Here is a 15804-nt window from a genome sequence, read left to right on the forward strand (position 1 = left end):
TATTTTCAGCACACCATACTAATCACATTTTAAAGATGTAGGCAAGAGAATTAAATGAAATTTCACCAAGAATTCCTCAGCTATTTTGTGTCAAAGTAGCTAACTTTTTAGCTTATTAAGCTGTACCTTGAATTTTTAAGCTAGTTTGTATCCAACTAGCCTAATAGTAAGCTCAATACGCTTTATCATACACTCATCAAAAGCTTTTATTTTAAAACTAGTCAAACTCAACTTACTAGTTTTTAAATAGGTAGCTTTGTAGCAATTTTTGATTTCAAGTCAATAATTGCCTATACAGAACAGAGAATTTCCATTTGATACCCGACCTAGAGTCTACAAAATGTGATAAGAGAAGTATTCTGAAAATAAATCAAACAGCCAAACTATGAATCAGAAAAAAATTTGATGATTAAAGGTACATGTAAATGTATGTAGTTTTAATCTGAGCCCTATTTATGTTAAAACATTTTTTAACAATAATTAAAGCTGTAGGTGCTGAGTAGCAGTTTTGTTGCCTTTTTTTGTTTAGATTTAGGTAGAGATGCTCTTAGCTTTTCAGTAAAATGTGAAACTAACCTAGTGCACCAAAGTCAGACACGTAAACCCTTAAAAACCCCTGCATGAGGGAAAAATGGGGACCGTGTACCCCCAACCAGTGCTATGGTGCAACCTTTGGGGTTTTAAGGTGTCTCACAAATCTGTACCTTCAAATTGACTTAAAAAAGTTCCATTCGTGGAGCATAGTTGTACCTGTAGGTACATTCGTTTGAGGAGCAGAAAGTGTAGATTTCTCTGGTACCCTCTCCTGGTTTCTTGTTCCACATGTTACAGCACAAAAAGAGTACACAGTCCCGAGCCATTTTCTTAAAGTTTACTTAAACACTTTAACTTCTCTCCTTCATTAGTACAGCTTCAGTCATCAGTAGGGGTCTCCATGTACCTAAAATACAAAAGTACAAATTAGCATACTTGTATAGCTACATTGAAGGCAGGGCTCGCCACTTATGGTAGCCCACAAGCCACAGACTAGTAGAAATTCAGTTTTGGCTAGTGGTTTTCAATTGCTACTAGCCAGTTTGGCTGGTAAACAAACTGACGTTGTCGTAGAATCTAAGATGTCACCAGCCACTTGGCTAGTACACTGAAAAGTTAGTGTCGAGCCCTGGAAAGGAAAACATGCCAAAACTAATGACCTTAGACGTGAATGTGCACAAATGTATGTAACTAATCTACTAAGCAGTAAATGTAAAATAAATTTAAGAAAGTGGTTAAAAGAATTGGAAAAATTAAACTCTGTGACTTAGAGATTTCTAAGCATGCTTTTCCTCTCAGTTTTGTTGCTCACAAAATTAATTTGATATGAAAAGCCTATACTGAGGAGTAAAATTGTGTTTTGCTTTTAGATTGCCTGCTTGGTGTCCTTGCTTAAGTCATCATGACATCTTGCTCACATTCCATGTGCTTAAAACTCAAAGGGCTTAGATCTATGATTATTCAATTAATAGAATTACTCCCTTTTATTACTAACCCATCACTCTTTGTTAGCCCAATATATTTTTCTTACCTTAATTTGTAAAGTCATAACCGATGCGTGTTATCATTCATGCAAGTTGATTTATCCAGTTTGTGCTTGCAATCAATTCATTTGTCAATTCAGCATGTAAGGTCACCACACAGTTCTATTACATATGAAACCTACGAACTAAACAAATTAAATGTTTATAGTTATGCAAATGTTAACTAACATATCTCAGACATAGATAGGATAATCACTTCTATATATTAAATGCATGGTTTTCATTTGGGATTTTATCCTGAATTAGTTAAGTTCAAACCTACATCTTTTTGAGGACAAAAAGAAATAGTTATGGTGAACTTTTTAAACTTTTTCCTCTTTTGTTGGAATGATCAAAACTCAAAATTTATGATAATGATATAAATTCCTGATCCTAACCTCCAAACTCTTACTCATTGGTTTTGTGTTCACTACAGCATATAGGGTAATTGTAAGCATGTATGCATTTTAAAACTTGTGTAACAATTATTAGTTACTGTCTTAATTACCAATCTTGAGTTTGCTTGAGGTTGCAGGCTGTTTAACTTGTTTTATCATTGGTCCAACCAACACACACATACTCTGTCTGGTAGTTTTCTTCAAACCTTTCGCATTTTTTGAAATGATCTTGATCTTGGTAAATCTGTTTGACTGCTCACTGTCTTTGGCATACATCATAGTCACTGTTGAAAACAAAACTTTCCCAGAACACTGGATCATTTATTCAAAATGGTTTGTTCCCATGCTTTCTGCTTTGTTGTACTTCAAATCATTAAAATCCTTTTCCTATATCGAGTTACTTTCCTACTGACTATAAAGTTCTTTCGCTGCCTTTTACTTAATAAGCAGTGCCAAGGCGGAGTGTCATGGGTTCAAATCCTATCAACATTAGAATCCTTTTGCTATACTGAGTTCCTTTTCAACTGATAAAGGTTCTTTCACTGTCTTTTACTTAAGCAGCACAAGACAGTATGTCATGGGTTTGAATCCCATCAACATTAAAATCCTTTTGCTATACTGAGTTCTTTTGCTATATTGACCAAAGTTCTTTCACTGTCTATTACTTAAGAAGTGCAAGGCAGTGAGTCATGGGTTTGAATCCCATTAACATTAAAATCCTTTTGCTATATTGAGTTCCTTTTCTACTGCTTAAGTTCTTTCACTATCTTTTACTTAAGCAGTGCAAGGCACTGTGTCATGGGTTTGAATCCCATCACTGCTAAAATCCTTTTGCTATACCAAGTTCCTTTTCTCCTGATACAAGTTCTTTTCCTTCAACAGTGCAGGGCACATTGTGATGGGTTCGAATTCCATTAACATTAAACTCCTTTTGCTATACTAAGTTCCTTTTCTAAACTGAGAAAAGTTTTTTCACTGTCTTTTACTTAAAGCAGTGCAAGGCATTGTGTCATGGGTTTGAATCCCATCAACATTAAAACCTTTGCCATACTGAGTTCCTTTTCTACTGATAAAAGTTCTTTCACTGTCTTTTACTTAAGCACTGCAAGGCAGTGTGTCATGGATTTAAATCCCATTATGATTAAAATCCTTTTGCTATACTAAGTTCCCTCTCTACTGATAAAAGTTCTTTCACTGTCTTTCACTTAAGCAGTGCATCATGGGTTTGAATGCCATTAACAATAAAATCCTTTTGCTGTACTGAGTTCCTTTTCTACTGACAAAAGTTCTTTCACTGTCTTTTACTTAAGCAGTGCAAGTCAGTGTGTCATGGGTTTGAATCCCATTATCATTAAAATCCTTTTACTATACTGATTTCCTTTTCTACTGATAAAGTTTTTCCACTGTCCTTTACTTAAAGCAGTGCAAGGCACTGTGTCATGGGTTTGAATCCCATCAACATTAAAATTCTTTTGCCATACTTAGTTCCTTTTCCACTAATAAGTTCTTTCACTGCCAGTGCAAGGCAATGTCCTGGGTTTGAATCCCATTAAAATGAAAATCCTTTTGCTATACCGAGTTCCTTTTCTACTGATAAGAGTTCTTTCACTGTCTTTTACTTATAAGCAGTGCAAGGCAGTGTGCCATGGGTTTGAATCCCCTTATCATAAAAATTCTTCTTGCTATACTGAGTTCCTTTTCTGCTGGTAAAAGTTCTTTCACTGTCTTTTACTTAAGCAGTGCAAGGCAGTGCGTCCTGGGTTTGAATCCCATTGACATTAAAATCCTTTTGCTATACTGAGTTCCTTTTCTACTGATAAAAGTTCTTTCACTGGCAGTGCGAGGCACTGTGTCTTGGGTTTGAATCCCATCTACATTAAAATCCTTTTGCTATACTGAGTTCCTTTACTACTGATTAAAGTTCTTCCACTGTCTTTTACTTAAGCAGTGCAAGGCAGTGTGTCACAGGTTTGATTCCATTATTATTAAAATCCTATTGCTATACTGATTTCCCTTTCTACTGATAAAGTTTTTTCACTGTCTTTTACTTAAAGCAGTGCGAGGCACTTTGCTCTGGGTTTGAATCCCATCAATATTAAAATTATTTTACTCTACTGAGTTCCTTTTCTACTGACAAAAATTCTTTCACCGTCTTTTACTTAAGCAGTGCAAGGCAGTGTGTCATGGGTTTGAAACCCCTTATCATAAAAATTCTCTTCTATACTGGGTTCCTTTTCTGCTGGTAAAAGTTCTTTGACTGTCTTTTACTTAAGCAGTGTAAGGCAGTGCATCCTGGGTTTGAATCCCATTAACATTAAAATCCTATCGCTACACTGAGTTCCTTTTCCACTGACAAAAGTTCTGTCACTGTCTTACTTAAGCAGTGCAAGGCAGTGGGTCATGGGTTTGAATCCCATTATCATTAAAATCCTTTTGCTATACTGATTTCCTTTTCTACTGATAAAGTTTTATCTCTGTCATTTACTTAAAGCAATGCAAGGGACCGTGTCATGGGTTTGAATCCCATTAACATTAAAATTCTCTTGCTATACCGACTTCCTTTTCTTCTGATAACAGTTCCTTCACTGTCTTTTACTTATAAGCAGTGCAAGGCAGTGTGTCATGGGTTTGAATCCCCTTATCATAAAAATTCTTTTTGCTATACTGAGTTTCTTTTCTGCTGGTAAAAGTTCTTTCACTGTCTTTTACTTAAGCAGTGCAAGGCAGTGCATTCTGGGTTTGAATCCCATTGACATTAAAATCCTTTTCGCATACCGAGTTCCTTTTCTACTGATAAAAGTTCTTTCCCTGGCAGTGCAAGGTACTTTGTCCTGGGTTTGAATCCCATCAACATTAAAATCCTTTTGCTATACTGAGTTCCTTTCCTACTGACTAAAGTTCTTTTGCTGCCTTTTACTTAAAAAGCAGTGCCAAGGTGGAGTGTCATGGGTTCAAATCCCATCAACATTAGAATCCTTTTGCTATACTGAGTTCCTTTTCAACTGATAAAGGTTCTTTCACTGTCTTTTACTTAAGCAGTACAAGACAGTGTGTCATGAGTTTGAATCCCATCAACATTAAAATCCTTTTGCTATACTGAGTTTTTTTTCTATATTGACCAAAGTTCTTTCACTGTCTCTTACTTCAGAAGTGCAAGGCAGTGAGTCATGGGTTTGAATCCCGTTAACATTAAAATCCTTTTGCTATATTAAGTTCCTTTTCTACTACTTAAGTTCTTTTACTATCTTTTACTTAAGCGGTGCAAGGCACTGTGTCGTGGGTTTGAATCCCACCACCGCTAAAATCCTTTTCCTATACCAAGTTCCTTTTCTCCTGATACAAGTTCTTTTCCTTCAACGATGCAGGGCACATTGTGATGGGTTTGAATCCCATTCACATTAAAATCCTTTTCGTATACTGAGTTCCTTTTCTACTGATAAAAGTTCTTTCCCTGGCAGTGCAAGGCACTTTGTCCTGGGTTCGAATCCCATCAACATTAGCATCCTTTTGCTATACTGAGTTCCTTTTCAACTGATAAAGGTTCTTTCACTGTCTTTTACTTAAGCAGTACAAGACAGTCTGTCATGGGTTTGAATCCCATCAACATTAAAATCCTTTTGCCACACTTCCATTTCCACTCATAAGTTCTTTAACTGGCAGTGCAAGGCATTGTCCTGGGTTTGAATCCCATCAAAATTAAAATCCTTCTGCTATACCAAGTTCCTTTTCTACTGAAAAGAGTTCTTTCACTGTCTTTTACTTATAAGCAGTGCAAGGCAGTGTGTCATGGGTTTGAATCCCCTTATCATTAAAATTCTTGTTGATATACTGAGTTCCTTTTCTGCTGGTAAAAGTTCTTTCACTGTCTTTTACTTAAGCAGTGCAAGGGGGTGTGTCCTGGGTTTGAATCCCATTGACTTTAAAATCCTTTAGGTATAATGAGTTCCTTTTCTAATGATAAAAGTTCTTTCACTGGCAGTGCAAGGCACTTTGTCCTGGGTTTGAATCCCATTACCATTACAATCCTTTTGCTGTACTGAGTTCCTTTTCCACTGACAAAAGTTCTTTCACTGTCTTTTACGAGAGTGCAAGGCAGTGTGGCATGGGTTTGAATCCCATTATCATGATTAAAATCCTTTTGCTATACTGATTTCCTTTTCTACTGATAAAGTTTTTCACTGTCTTTTACTTAAAGCAGTGCAAGGCATTGTGTCATGGGTTTGAATCCCATCAACATTTAAACCTTTTGCCATACTGAGTTCCTTTTCTACTGATAAAAGTTCTTTCACTGTCTTTTACTTAAGCAGTGCAAGGCAGTGTGTGATGGGTTTGAATCCCATCAGCATTAAAATCCTTTTGCTATACTGAGTTCCTTCTCTACTGATTAAAGTTCTTTCACCGTCTTTTACTTAAGCAGTGCAAGGCAGTGTGTCATGGGTTTGAATCCCAATGTCATTAAAATTATTTTGCTATACTGAAGTACTTTTCTACTGATAAAAGTTCTTTCACTGTCTTTTACTTAAGCAGAGCAAAGGCAGTTTGTGATGGTTTGGAATCTCATTGATATTAAAATCCTTTTGCTAAACTGAGTTCCTTTTCTAGATATAAAAGTACTTTCACTGTCTTTTACTTAAGCAGTGCAAGGCAGTGTGTCATGGGTTTGAATCCAATTATCATTTAAATTATTTTGCTATACCGAGTTCCTTTTCTCCCGATAAAAGTTTTTTGACTGTCTTTTACTTAAGCAGTGGAAGGCAGTGTGTGTTGGGTTGGAATCTCAATAAAATTAAAATTCTTTTGCTATACCGAGTTCCTTTTCTACTGATAAAAGTCTTCACTGTCTTTTAATTAAGGAGTGCAAGGCACCGTGTCATGGGTTTGAATCCCATCAACATTAAAATCCTTTTGCTATACCGAGTTCCTTTTCTAGTGATAAAAGTTTCACTGCCTTTTACTAATGCAGTGCAAGGCACTGTGTCATGGGTTTGAATCCCATTCAAATACTTTTGCTAAGATAATCGAGTTCCTAATCTTCTGATAAAAGTACTTTCAATGTCTGTTATGCAGCACAAGACAGTGTGTCTTGGGTTTGAATCCCATTGACATTAAAATACTTTTGCATATTAAGTTCCTTTTCTACTGATTAAAGTTGTTTCACTGTCTGTTATGCAGTCTTAGACAGTGCGTCATGGGTTTGAATCCCTGGCCAACGAGATTAAAAGTGAGTTCTCATACTGATTGAATTTGGTTTTTAACAGTTACTTTGATTCCTTTTTGTAAGCTAGTACTTTCACTGTCTGTTATGTATACAGTGCAAGACAGTGTGTAAGGGGTTTGAATCCCATCAAGATTAAAATACTTTCAATTGCTGTTATAATTTCCTTTTCCATATTGTCAATTGAAAGCACTTTCACTGTTTGTTAGAATACCGAGGCAGCGCAAGACAGCTTGTCATGGGTTAAGGACATTAAAATTTATATTCTTCTGCTATAATAATTATTATAAAATCTAATAATTAGAATTAACACTTTTACCATCTGTTACAGTGCAAGAGAGTTGGTCATATAGGCTTGAATCCCTTTCAAGATTGATATAATTTTTGTAATAAAAGTGAGTTCCTTTAATTTCTAATGATAAAGCACTTTCACTGTTTATTATAATACCCAGTGCCAGACAGCGCGTCAAGGGTTCGAATCCAGTGCCAGACAGCGTGTCACGGGTTTGAATCCCATACAAGATTTTAAATACCTTTTTGCTAAAGTGAGTTCCTTATCTACTCCTAAAAGCACTTTCACTATCTATTACAGTGCAAGATGAGGGTCATGGGCTCAAATCCCATACAAGATTAAAACACTTCAGCTATAATAAAGTTCCTTTTCTACTAATCGAAGCACTTTCACTGTCTGTTACCTTGTAGTGCAAGACAGTATGTCTTGAGTTTGAATCCCATATTCCATTAAAATACTTTTGCTAAAGAAAGTAATTTTTTACTTAATATAAAAGCAGTCTCACTTTCTGTTACATTGCAAGAGTGTGGATCATCTGCTTGAATCCCATACGAGATTAGCATAGTTTTTCTGATAACTTGGGTTACTTTCCTACTGATAAAAGTATACTTGTACTGTCTGTCTTCTAGTTCAAGACAGTTTTGTCTTGGGGTTGAATCCCATACAAGATTGTAACACTTTTGCTATATTGACCTCCTTTTTTAATTATTAATTAAAAGTACTTTAACTGTCTGTTACCTGATAGTGCAAGACAGTTTGTCTTGAGTTTGAATCCCATATAGGATTAATACTTTTGCTAATAAAAGTGAGTAATTTTCTACTTCTAAATATAAAGCACTTTCAGTTTCTGTTACATTGTATCATGATCTTGATTCCCATAAAAGATAAATATAATTTTGCTTTTAAATTGGGTTCCTTTTCTATAATGTACTATCTGCCACTGTCTGTTTCCAGGTACAAGACAGTTTGTTTTGGGTTTGAATCCCGTTAAGACTGTAAGACTCTAGCTTTATTACACGACTCGAGCAGTCAGAGGGCCAATAACTAAAATCAACCAATCAAAATGCTCTATTGCCGGTCCAATATTCTCTAAGTATTGGACCGGGCACTGTCCCGAACGATACTGCACTTGTGTCCCTTTAAACATCAGTTGTACAATAAATCTCTTGGGACGGTACTGGAAGAATATCGGCCCTCTGTCTTTTTTTGTACGGACCTCACTGCGCTTGGTCCGTACTGTCTAGACCTCGGGCCGATATTCTCCCAGTATGGCCCTCATGCTTGGTTAATAAGATATATATATCTAACTCCCTTTTCTACTTATTAAAGCAGTTTAACTGTTTGTTACCTCCCAGCTTAACCCTCCCTTTTCTACTGATTAAAGCACTCTCACTGTTTGTAACATTTCCAGACGGCGAGTCATGGGTTTGAATCCCATAAAGAATACCACACTTTTGGCTCAGGTGAGTTTCTTGAACTTTCTACTGATAAAAGTACTTTCACTGTCTGAGGTAATACAGTGTACGTGTCTTGGGCTTGAATTCCATATAAGATTTAAATACAAATTCTGCTAAACTAAGTTCCTTTGCTACTGATAACATTTCTTTAACTGTCTGTTAACCATTGTTAGGCCGTTTATCATATATAGATATAAATTAAGCCATCAAATTCAAAATGCTTCTGATATAGTGAGTTATATTACATACTACAATTATATAAAATAAAGCATTTTCACTGTCTCTTACAGTGCAAGACAGTGTCTCTTGGGTTTGAATCCATAATGAGAATAAAATGCTTTGATTTTTAAAGGTGAGCTAATTTCTACCTCTAAAAGCACTTTCATTGAAATTCATCTTCTGCTTTGGTGCAGGAAGTGTGTTTTGGGCTTGAATCCCATTGAAGATTAAAATAATTCTGCCATATCGAGTTCCTTTTCTACTGATGAAAGCGCTATAGCACTATCTCAGTTGCCCAAGTGCAATATAATTTGTCTTGGGTTTGAATCCCACATAAGATTGAAATACTGTTTGTTGAAGTGAGTTATTTTATACTTACATGTACATAAAAAGTTTCTTTCAGTTACAGCATAAGGTAGTGGGTTATGAGCTTTAATCCCATATAAGATTAATATAACTTTGCATATAACTGAATTGGGTTCCTTTTCTACTGTTAAAAGTACTCTCACTGTTTTCTAGTGCAAGACAATTTGTCTTGGGTTTGAATCCCATATAAGATTATAACACTTGCTATATCGACCTCCCTTTCCTAATTATTAAAATCAGTTGACTGTCTGTTACCCTGTGATGCAAGACAGTTTGACCTTAAGTTTGTGTCCCATTATTTCAGGGTTAAAATGCTTTTGCTTAAGTGAGTTATTTTCTACTTATAAAAGCATTTTCAGTTTCTGTTACAGTTTAAGACAGTGGGTCATGATCTTGAATCCCTTTAGTTACAAGATCAGCATAGTTTTGCCTTTAAATTGGGTTCCTTTTCTACTGATGAAATTGCTTTTACTGTCTGTTTCCATGCTAGATATTGACCTTCCTTTTCTGTTCATTAATTCAGTTTAACCTTAATTGTTACCTCCCTGTTTAACCTCCCTTTTCCACTGATTATGTACTAGCTCTCACTGTTTATTACACAGTTCCAGAGAGTGTTGTCAAGGGTTGGAGTCCCATAAAGAAAACCATACTTTTGCTCAGGCAAGTTTCTTGAACGTTCTACTGACAAAAGTACTTTCTGAGGCAACACTGTGTCTTGGGCTTGAATTCCAATTTAAGATTGAAATGCTTCTCTTAAAACTTAGTTCCTTTGCTACTTAAATAATTTCTTTTACGGTCTGTCAGCCAGTGCAAGACAGTGTGTTGTGGGTTTGAATTCAATGCAATATTAAAATACTTTTGCAAAAGCAAGTTCTTTATCTACTTATAAAAGGACTTTCAGTCAGTGCAAGACATGGTCTCTTAATTAGCTTTGAAACCATGATATTAGTTAATACTTTAGTTTAAGTAAGTTCCTTTAATTTCTATTTATAGAAGGACTTTCACTGTCTGTTACAGTGCAAGACAGTATGCGACTCTTGGGTTTTTAATCCCATACAAGATTAAAGTACTTTTACTTCAGCAAGTTCCTTTTCCACTGATAAAAGTTCTTTCACTGTCTGTTAACCAGTGTTAGGAGTTCATCATAGATTTGAAGCCATTACATTTAAAATGCTTCAGTCTACTATAGTGGGTTATATTATAATTTACTATAATTATATAAAAACACTTTCACTGTCTCAAACAGTGGAAGACAGCGTCTCTCTGGGTTTGGATCCCTAATACAAGATCAAAATAGTTACTTTTAATATGCCAAGTTGAGTTCATTTCTACCTCTAAAAGCACTTTCATTTTCTGTTTCAGTGCAAGCCAGAGTGTTTTGGGCTTGAATACCACACACGATTAAAATACTTCTGCCGTATTGAGTTCCTTTTCTACTGAGAAAAGCACTGTTATTAATAATCAGTTTAATTACTCTTTTTGTAGCTTACAGCTAAATTATAAGAGTGGGTTCATCTCTAAGAGTGCCTGAGCGTAGATGGTATCCATGGGACACAGTTGTGCAATGTGGCAGCAAGTTAGCATGGACACCACTGTTTCAGTTGCCCAAGTGCAATATAGTTTGTCTTGAGTTTGAATCCCACATAAGGTTGAAATACTGTTTGCTAATTAATATATATAAAGTGAGTTATTTTACTTATAATTATGTACATAAAAAGTTTCTCTTTCCATTACTGCACAAGATAGTGGGTCATGAGCTTTAATTCCATATTTAAGATTAATATAACTTTGCTTATAAACTGGGTTCCTTTCCTTCTGATGGAAGTACTTTCACTGTCTGTTTTCCAGTACAAGACAGTTTGTCTTGCGTTTGAATCCCATATAAATAATTATTTAAAACACTTTGCTATTATAATTATTTACCTCAGTTTTCTACTGATTAAAGCACTCTCAGTGTCACTTTGTTACAGTATAGTTCAGTGGGTCATGATCTCGAATCCCATATAAGATTAGTACAATTATTTAAGATTAAACTGCTTTTGCCATTGTGAGTTCCTCTTCTAGCGACGAAATTCTTTCACTGTTTGTTGCACAGTTCCAGAGGGTGTCATAGGTTTGAATCCCAAAGAATGCCATACTTTCACTTAAGTGAGCTTCTTTAGTATTCTACTAGTACTTTAAAGTATTCAGAGTCTGTTAACTGAGGCAAGACAGTGTGTCCTGGGCTTGAATCCCTTACAATATTAAAATACTTTTGCTAAACTGAGTTCCTTTGCTGCTGATAAAATTTCTTTCACTGTCCATGTGCAAGAACAGTATGTCAAGGGGTTTGAATCCCATACAAGATTAAAATACTCTTGCTACTTAAAAGTGAATCCTTTTTCTACTAATAAAACGACTTTCATCCTTTCTTACAGTCCAAGATTTAGTGTCTCTTAAATTTGGTTTAATTGCCATATACAATAAAAATGCTTTCACTAAGGTGGGTTATTTTCTGTGTATAAAAGCGCTTTCACTTTCTGTCTCAGTGCAAGAGATTATGGGCTTGAATCCCATATAAATTTAGAACACTTTTGCTATATTAGCTGACCTCCCTTTTCTACCGAATAAAGCACTTTCACTGTCTGTTACCCCACAGTGCAAGACTGTGTGCGTGTCTTGGGTTTGAATCCCATATAAGATTTAAACACATTTCCTAAAATAAGTTTCTTTTCTTCTGATAAAAGGACTATTGCTGTAATGTTACCCTGTAGTGCAAGACAGTATCTTATGGGTAGACCTATTAATTTTAAGATGAAAATACTTTTGCAATAGCAAGTTCCTTTTATACTGATAAAAGTTCTTTCACTGTCTGTAACTGAAAGTGCAAGACAGCGTGTCTAATTGGGTGTGAAACTGGACAAGATTAAAATGCTTTTGCCATTGCGAGTTTCTTTAATTCTACTGATAAAGCACTTTCACTTCCAGTGAGAGTATGATGGGTTTGAATCCCATAAAGAAATACTTTTGCTCAAGCAAGTTTCTACTGATAAAAGTGTCTTTGTCTGTTAATAGCTATGGCAAGCCAGTTTGCCATGGGTCTGCAACCTATATAAGATTAAAATACTTTTGCTACATAGTTAATTTTTTTTCTACTGACAAAAACACTTTCACTGTCTGTTACCCTGTAGTGCAGACTGTCTTGGGTTTTCATCCCATTCAAGATTAAAATAATTTAATTTGTTGAAGTTAGTCCCTTTCTACTTATAAAAGCACACTTTTATTATCTGTTACAGTGCAACACTGTGTCTTGGGCTCTAATCCCATACAAGATTAAAATACTTTTGCCATATTATGTTCTTTTTTTACTTTTAAAAGCACAACACTTTCACTGTCTTGCCATAGCGCAAGACAGTTTGTCTTGGGTTTGAATTCCCATACAAGATTAAAATACTTTTGCTAAATGAGTTATATTTCCTGCTCATAATTATAAGAACTTTCACTTTCAATTGCAGTACAAGATAGTGTGTCATGAGCTTGAATCGCATATAAGATTAATATAACTGTGCTAATAAAAGTGAGTTCCTTTTCACTGCTAAAAGTACTTTCACTCTGTTTCCCAGTGCATGAAAAAAAAAAAAAAAAAAAAAGAAACAAATGGGCAAATTAAGCTTTGAAATTTTACCTACTTTACTTTTTTGGCATCTTTGTATTCTTTATGTCGCACCTATTTCTAATAAATGAAAGTAGATTTGGTTCTTTAATTTTGTTGTTAGACGTATGTCTTCTCAAAAGAGTCTGTTTTTCCAGCCTTACTTGGTGTCAGCTTATCAGAAAACAAAACTAAGAAAGATGCTTAAACAACTTAAAAATAAAAAGTGATCTGAAAGTAAATATTGTTAGTATTTTTACACAATCATGTAGCTGCTGAAAAGTAAATATTGTTAGTCTTTTTATACAGTCATGTAGGTCCTGAAAAGTAAACTGTTTTTTAGTTCCTGAAAAGTAAATATTTTTTATTAATAATCTTTTTGCTATGATGAAATGACACACAGACCTTTTTTTTAATTTTATTTTGTTTTTAAATCATCTTTACATGAGAGCCTTTGTTAATTGAAACCATGGTATCCTGATATTATGTTTTGCATGGCGTGCAGAATACCAGCCAAAATAAATGCATTGTAAACAGTCCTGCAAAAAGAAAGTTGTCAGTAGTTTTTATCGAGGGTTTAAGAGAATTAACCAGACTCAAGGTTTTTGTTTTTTTATTGGTATCAAACTCTTTTACATCATGTAACTTATTTTTGTCTAATTGTCCTGCAAAAAAAATTTGTTAGTAGATGAGAGAAATTTATTAAATCTCTAAGAAAAATGGACACAGACACAGGCCTTTCTGTTTTTATTATTTCAAAGAGTTACATCACTTGTACATTCTTTATGTCTTACATGTAAATTGTGTATGGATGGGACAGCGCATTCCTATATGCAAAACTTACCATCTGTGGAAACCTCAAGTGTTCCTGTGTCAGTAAATGTCGACACCGCGAAAGGAACACCCAGGGTGCCCTAGATGGAGTATATGGATCAGAAGTGGCCTGCTAACAATAGACGCTACCAGGCCTCTGTAGTAACCATAGCAAATTGGATGCCAATTATATTCGAGACCGAAAGCCAAAAATGGTGGCTACAGCGAGTTTCGAAAGTGCCGAATAGCCGGATTAAACAGTAGCCGGAATAAACAATAAAAAGTCTACGTACCTGCTGACCTTACCTTCTCCATGATAGCTCCTTCAGTTAAATATGTGTTTAGTTAATAATATTTACAACAATTTGGCAGACGGCAAGTTTGCTGTAATGTCAAGACAATTGGCTTAAAAGTTTGTGTAAAAAGCTAATAAAAGTATATTATTGAAAAATTTTTTAACACCAAAGCAAGGTACTCCTTTCCACTGATGCATCCTCATCCTGATGTTAGGTGAGGAGTTCAATTGACAACAAATTTTGGCTGACATGACAAGATAATTGTCTTGAGTTGTAAACTTGGAATAAAACAATTTTGACAGACTGTTTACAAGCCAGCACAACATACTGAACAATTTGCCTAATTTCTTTGTGACTTAAACTGAGGTGTGTGCATAACCCCTATTTCCCACTAAATGAAGCCTCAACTAGCAGCTTCAACTGGAGCTAAACCACTAAACAGGATAGAAGTAGCAAATGGGCGTACTGCCCCTGCTGAATGGCTTGAAATCTCCAGTTACTTATGATAAGTAAATGTCTGGTTGAACCTTTAGGCCAGAACGGTTTGCCAGAATTCATTTTTAGGCATAATTTGGATTCAAGAGTCTCACTGGATTGCCAGTCCTTTGTGTGACTGCAATTGAGTGAAACTTTAAAAACAAGTTTTAGTGGCGCGCAACTAAGCAGGAGATTCAGTGCCGAAGTAGCTTGTGCTGACCACAGAAGAGCCGTTGAAGTTCCATACTCCAGTCGAGGCAATCGAAGATCTGTAGCCTTGAAGTTGACAATGTAACAAAGCCGAAACATATTCCGAACCTAAGTTTAAAACTTATGCCGAAAGTACCTGAAAAGGAACCCAAAGCAGAAACCTAAAGGGAGGACCCATCCAACCCACGGGGACCCAACTAACTAACCTAACTACATTAAATTAAGCCGAATGTAAAGCCGATGGACTTTGAGCCGAAATTTGATGTAAGGTTCATCCAGAGCTCTAACTAATAACCCTCCCTGCCAACCCAAAAGGAATGAGCTAACCAGTTAGTACTTGTCTTCCATCAGCATCTTCTTTCCCAGTTCAACATCAGCGAGTAAATCCTAAGATGTAGCATAAATTGAAGAGGAGTGAAGAGAAACCTGTGGTCTCATCTTCCAACAATCCAATTTTCCACGTCTTAGAATGTCCCCATCCGAGTCAAACTGGTACACACTTGCTTTAATGAAGTAGTGGCTAAACCAGGTGGTGTACTGACACGGGCACAGAGCACAGGGAAATGGTGATACTGAAACAAAAAAAAAATTGCATGACTGAATGTGCTATTCAAGTTGATAAAGTTAATGTGTTTTTGGATGCAAGAATGAACACATACATGAATTAAAGATGGAAGGAAGGAAGGAGTAAACAAATGACAAATTAACTGAGATGCATCAATGAGTATTGCTATTGAAAAGCGCTAGAAACTGAAAATGGAGCCAGGTGTAGAGGGCTGATAAGACCAGAGCATAACCTAAAACCAGAACAGGAAATATATTCATAAATTTACATTATTTGTTTACCCCACTGAACAATACAAGTTTTTTAGAG

General features: G+C 35.6%; 2 long non-coding RNA genes across 2 annotated transcripts in view; one reads left to right on the forward strand and one right to left on the reverse strand.

Annotated features, from left to right (window-relative positions):
- LOC111337562 (uncharacterized) overlaps window positions 1-7716 on the reverse strand; it is an 8264-nt gene extending 548 nt beyond the window's left edge. Inside the window, exons 1-3 of the long non-coding RNA XR_002695514.2 lie at window positions 2065-7716; window positions 1565-1702; window positions 1-940 (exon numbers count right to left, since the gene is read on the reverse strand). The exon at window positions 1-940 is cut by the window's left edge and continues 548 nt beyond it. This is a non-coding gene — a long non-coding RNA (uncharacterized LOC111337562). The remainder of the gene's footprint in view (window positions 941-1564; window positions 1703-2064) is intronic.
- Window positions 7717-9276: 1560 nt separating this feature from the next.
- LOC148741590 (uncharacterized) lies at window positions 9277-13246 on the forward strand. Its single transcript, XR_015994551.1, has 2 exons — window positions 9277-10163; window positions 10866-13246. It is a non-coding gene; the product is annotated as an uncharacterized LOC148741590 (long non-coding RNA).
- The last annotated feature ends 2558 nt before the right edge of the window (window positions 13247-15804 follow it).

The sequence above is a fragment of the Stylophora pistillata genome, chromosome 1 (genome assembly GCF_964205215.1).
Source record: "Stylophora pistillata chromosome 1, jaStyPist1.2, whole genome shotgun sequence".
Classification (NCBI taxonomy): Eukaryota; Metazoa; Cnidaria; class Anthozoa; order Scleractinia; family Pocilloporidae; genus Stylophora; species Stylophora pistillata.